Raw genomic sequence first — 5,776 nt, forward strand, 5'->3', positions numbered from 1 at the left:
AACTGAACCAAAAAGGTTGTTGGTTCAGGTTTTTACCGGTCAGATCGCCGGTTCACTGGTTCAATTGTCGTTTTTTTTAAGCAATAAAATAATATATGTTGAGTAATATATGTGCTAATATACTGTGAAACAATGATCAAATAAAATTATTTTCATGTAGTGGACAACAAAGTAGCCCATCCGAGTTGGTTATTGGGTCGTGGGCAGGCCCCGCGTACTGCTCACACGTCCTGGGATTGAATTCCACTTCTCCTAATTTTTATTTTTTTTTTGGTTTTTCCGGTTCAATGGCCCGGTTTTTTCATCAGATTTCCAAAAAACCAGCCGGTTTCACCAGTTTTCTCCGATCTGATTGCAGAATGGTCTTATTAGCTTAAAAAACCGTTGAGGCTGCCGATTCTGGTTTTTTCTGGTTCGACCGCCGGTCCGGTCCGGTTTTTCAAACTATGATGTTATCTCGAACACATGGTCCTAACACAAAAACTCAACCCCACGATGCGCCCTTCCCTTTTTCTGTCAAACCCTTCCCGCTTGGTTTCCCGCCGTAGCCGGACATTTCTCGCTAGGGCCTTTAAAATCTGATGACGCCCACCTCACCTCACCATGGCGCCCTTCCACCTTCACATTGTACATCCCCACGGACCACCAAGGAGGAGCCCCCCGTCACCCGCTCTCCGCCCTGATTCCCACCCTTGTGTTCATGCTGATCCGCCACCGCCATCAAGGCAGATCCAATATATCCCGAGTCATTGCCACGTTATAACATACAATTGAATACCATGCATTACGACGAAACAAAAGTATTCTTGTGGCGCTGTGTCCATTATTAACTCTTGAAGCGACCAAGCAATTGGTTTACCGTTCTATCCTAAAAGTTTCACCATGTTGCAACTGATACTTGTTTCTACATTTAACCATATGTTATCCTTGATATAGTCATTTCCTCTTTGTTTCTTCATCTATAAAATACGTGGACTTACAAACCTAAACTCCATAAAATCATAAGCTATACAATTAGCCAATAAAGGTCACCCCATGTGACAATTATACTATTGCTCTCCATGGAGTTCTAATAGCGCAGATTATTTCAATTTTTGATGAGGAAGCCACACGCTTTTAATGAAGAACTCTTGTTGAATCATTGGGTGAATTTTTTCTGTATTTCAACTAAAGGAAACCAGTATATCCTTTAGAAAAAAAATGCATGCCGGTATACACTATACCTCAATTCCCCAGCAGTAGAACATCATGTGCTATCTCTTTGGCATCCCAAAATAATAGTCAGAATCTGACTGACCATCGAGTAGCACCATATACTTGTTCCTCGATGTACCTCTTTGAAGAACCAGATCAAAGTTTTCTTTTTCTCCTAGCACCATCGGCTCTTCTGTTGGAGACCTACTCCCTCATTCCTATGCTTAAGGCCAAAATCTTCGCTCACGCCCCCCATGGAGTAGCAGGGCAGTACTTTGAGGCAACCGCACCAGTCCAAATAAACATGTCATCATCAACCCTCAGTATATAACAACCCTAACAGATTAAAGTATCCAACAAAAATGACGCACTAACAAACGCTCTCACCTCATCCATACCCAGCTCACATACCATATGTATCCTTCAGGCAGAAGCAAACAGTAGCATATGAAATTAAGCTCATCAAAACACGAATAAAATCACACTTTGCATAAGCCTGTACAAGATGTGAAGCATGCACATCTGTATCTTCTTTGAGAATCATGTCCAGGACCTGCCGGTATGGCAGCAGCATTGGGCCATTGTCCCTGTTATCCTAAATTCACCATCAAAACCAAAAACAAAAACAAAAACAAAAATCTCTTCAGGAGAAGTCACACAAAAAACTATAATCCCATCACCGGGAAATGATCATCAAAAAATCAAACCTGGAAGTAGCAGCCGCTTTGTATACGATCCACAGGTAGTGTCGCTCCTCCGAAGAACCTAAAAGAAGAAGAGAAGATGCAGCTCTACAAACCAGCTGCAGAGTTAAGTAATGCCAGGCCAAAGACATGTCCCAGCAATATAAAATACGTTATTCATCAGCATGTTACATCTGGCCCTCATCAAGATACTTAAATCATGTCTTCCTATATCTTTCACTTAACATTGAAACCACTAAACATATCTGGTCTATACTGTAAATCTTAATGCACTTCACAAAATCAAGCAAATGAGAATAGTATGAATATCTGAAGGAGATCATTTGCAAGTTTCATGTGGTGGCCCAAAACCGGTTCTTCCTGTAAGTAGACTAATTCTTGTAAAACAAAAAATCTTCTAGTATTAAAAATCCTCGAACATAGAAATATGTTTTGGTGATATCTTGACAATCATTATTCTGAATTGCAGAAACTTAGTATCCTTGGAAAGATATCGATGAACTCTACAACTTTCGAGTGCCACAACCAAATTATGAACCCAATTATTTCTAGAATTTAAAATAACCTTTTGACCTACTACTGAATATGTGATCAATGGAGATCTATCCTTGCACCAAAAAGGAATCAAACAGCCGCGAATCCAGTGAAATAAGTCCTCTTTCTTCTCTTATATTCTCTTCTCTTCTCCTTTCCTCCTTCTACAACTCCCAATTTCCTACAGTCCATCTTTAATCCATGAACCAATCAGTCAGTAAAAAAGTAAAACTAATCGATATGGTCTCTTGCAACTTTGTGTTTGCAACAAAGGGGTAGGCAGCATGCATGGGGTGAGATATAGTTCACTGGAATTTAACACTACATGGGAACTACGTTGAGCAAGAGTCTTTATCTAAAGCGTACCTGATGCCTTAGCTCTAGAATAGTTCTGCATAAATAAAGAGACACAAATGTCAGGCATAAACTGTGTTTGCAAAATGTAAACATACAGGCAGAGGCACACAAGCCGACTTCCAATTGATACATACTGAAGCCGACTTCAGGTTCACGAACACACTGGATAGGTTTAACTTCAGTACAAAAAATGCAAACCGGAGAAATGTCGATATTTTAAAAGAGCCTGTGTACTGTGCCGGAATCATGGACGGCTCATCAAAATTTAAATACTCTCATATTACTCTACGGTGTAATTTATTACCATTCTATCAATATCTAGAATCAGCAACCGTCCATGATTTATTAGGATTAACACACTTACTGAATGTTGTGTCATCTAATATGAATATTGATGATCCGCATAATTACTAAAAGAGAACAAACAAACTTTATGCATATATAACATATACTGGCAAAATGCGTAAGAGTTAGATACAGAGACGCATAAAAAAAGAACTATATTAATGATTGGCTGAAGAGCAAGCAATAGTACAGTGCATATCATGTGAATTTCCGTACTGCCTATGCCGAAATAAGTCTAATCCATGTTTTGCAGACAATGAAGTCCCATCCATGGTTTACAAACAATTTTGAAAATATAAAGAGCCATCCGAGATGGCAAGTAACATCCATTAAATAATGCTTTTCAATGATAATCACCTCCACAGGCAAAACTACAAAATGAAATTTGATGCATCTTCATTGAACCATCGATGAATATTTTCACCTAACATCAGGTCTATTTTGAAATAGCCATGAAAGCTTTCATCAATCGGTCACTCATGGACCATCTCTGCCTTCAGATATGTGCAGGGCTATAACACCAGGTGGGAAGATGACCAGCTAATAATGGCTGTTGAAAAATATGACAGTTTCATATCAAAAAGTGACATTGTGATAACTATATGATGCCAGCTGGTAAGATTGTACATGATGCCAGCCGGTAAGATTGTACATGACATAACTGGGCTCCGAGGACGGAAGCCATGGCCGATAGTTCGCATGTTTGCAGAGGAGTTTGTTATAGTTTTCATCCGCGGAAGCGACGGGGAGGAAAAAAAGGACATGTATATGGCAGCAAGGGTTTCTATACTGCAACCATGGCAGCCTAACGAGACAAGCCCCACGGAGGGCTCGGGAGGCTAGGAGCTCTACACCCTCATTGATGCTGCTAGCGAAGTAGGTCGAGCCGGCGGTGTCCAACCACTGGTTCACCCACATCGGTGCTCCAATCGCCGTCGGTGAGCTGCATTTTCATCCACCTGTCGTTGTCGTCATGGCCCACAAGCAAGTTAGCTGACAATAACTGGATATTGTGGGAGCAACGTACATGTGTTCCCTATAATTATTTACCTTTCTTGTAGACTATCTGCATCATTTATGCAGAAGCTCCAAATGTTCGTGCAGGCTAGCCATCATCTTCATGAGTCGATTCCAAAAAGCATCCTAAAGCTAACAGTTGGGTCGATCGTATTATCCGTGAAATGTCATTACAAGAAATTCAGTTAACTTCAACTAAAAGCTCGACAGCAAGACAATTAGCTAAAGTAATTCACATGCAACATCCAAGGTAAATTGGTGGCCTCAAAAGTTGGTTTTCCTGTGTTATAACAAAATATGGCATTGGCACTTAAATATCTACATAAAAGTTCAGAAGTTGCTTTCCACGCTTATCATAAGAATCCTTTTTTACAGGACTTCATAGGCCTTATCAAACTTAGTTCAAAAGCAAACAAATGAAGTGTCCAATTGTAGCTAGCTAGTAACCCTTTAATTCCCACGAAGGAAATAGGTACAGCCATGAAATATTTCTTTCGTTACTTGATCATTTTTAAATGGCTTGGTTTATAACTGGAAACCATTGCATGGGCAGCTGCTTTTCCCTCTCCTAAAGCATCGACTCTACAAATATAACACATTTTGTCACTGGAAACTCACGAATCATACGGTACAGGGGTGGAGCACACGGCGCAATAGAGCAGAAGAGAATGTTGTACCTGAAACTTAAAGGCCACATTATGGTTCGTGGGATTCTTGTCTGAGTGAAACAAATTGTTCTGTATAAACCGAAATATAGCCAGCACAGCTATATCAGAACCCATGAGGCCATGAGCACACATATAGTCAGAAGCACAGCTAAATCACGTACCTTGTGAGCATACACCATTCCCTGCAGCCACTTGATCAGGTACCATGGAGTTCACCTTGAGACACCTCGTGGATAACCTTCATACATTCTACACAATTAAGCACAAAAAAAAACAAATTGAGTTCACCTTGCAAGACTATTGAGAGGGATTTGTGTCCTTATCAAGTACAGACTACAGAGTATACTATGGAAAAGGGGTTCTCTCCTAAAGAAAATAATGCAGCCTCCATCCAGAAACAAACAGCGAATTAAGCACCCTCCAATTCAATTTCACTCTCATCTAAATTCTATTTCCATAAGAAATTAATCAATTACCTAGGGTTAGTCCAGTTCATCCAAAACAGTGGAGCTCCAAGGAAGAAATAAGAACGGTTGATCTACAACAGGGAAGAAACAGGGCTATCACCTTCGAGATTAGTTCTGTATCAAAGCAAGAGCTCAAGATTAGTTCTGCGAATTTTGAGCGATGAATATAAGAAATGCAGTACCGGTACTCTTGCTCCCCTTGCTCTGAGAAGGTTTGCATACCTCAGAGTGCCCAACATCTGCTGCTGGCTAAAATAGTGTGCATAAAAAGATTAAGTATATAAGCTACAGTCAGATTAGGCTAGATAAGTAGCTATGCACTTGTACACATCAAGCCTATATCGTTATTTTTATACACCAAGGCAATTCGAATGCATTAGATTAGTCCAATGTGGCTGACAAAATACTGTTAGGAAGAGAATGAACGGAGTTACAACCAGTTCAATCTACATACAGCAGCACGATGAGGTCAACTAATTGCCTAATGCAA

The 5,776-nt window shown here is 40.2% G+C and overlaps 1 long non-coding RNA gene across 1 annotated transcript; it reads right to left on the reverse strand.

The window, feature by feature from the left end:
* Window positions 1–4,182: 4,182 nt before the first annotated feature.
* Window positions 4,183–5,059, reverse strand: LOC119347611. Its single transcript, XR_005168468.1, has 3 exons — window positions 4,981–5,059; window positions 4,829–4,888; window positions 4,183–4,283 (listed from the first exon to the last, which is right to left on the reverse strand). It is a non-coding gene; the product is annotated as an uncharacterized LOC119347611 (long non-coding RNA).
* Window positions 5,060–5,776: the final 717 nt, after the last annotated feature.

The sequence above is a fragment of the Triticum dicoccoides genome, unplaced genomic scaffold (assembly GCF_002162155.2).
Source record: "Triticum dicoccoides isolate Atlit2015 ecotype Zavitan unplaced genomic scaffold, WEW_v2.0 scaffold69419, whole genome shotgun sequence".
Lineage (NCBI taxonomy): Eukaryota > Viridiplantae > Streptophyta > Magnoliopsida > Poales > Poaceae > Triticum > Triticum dicoccoides.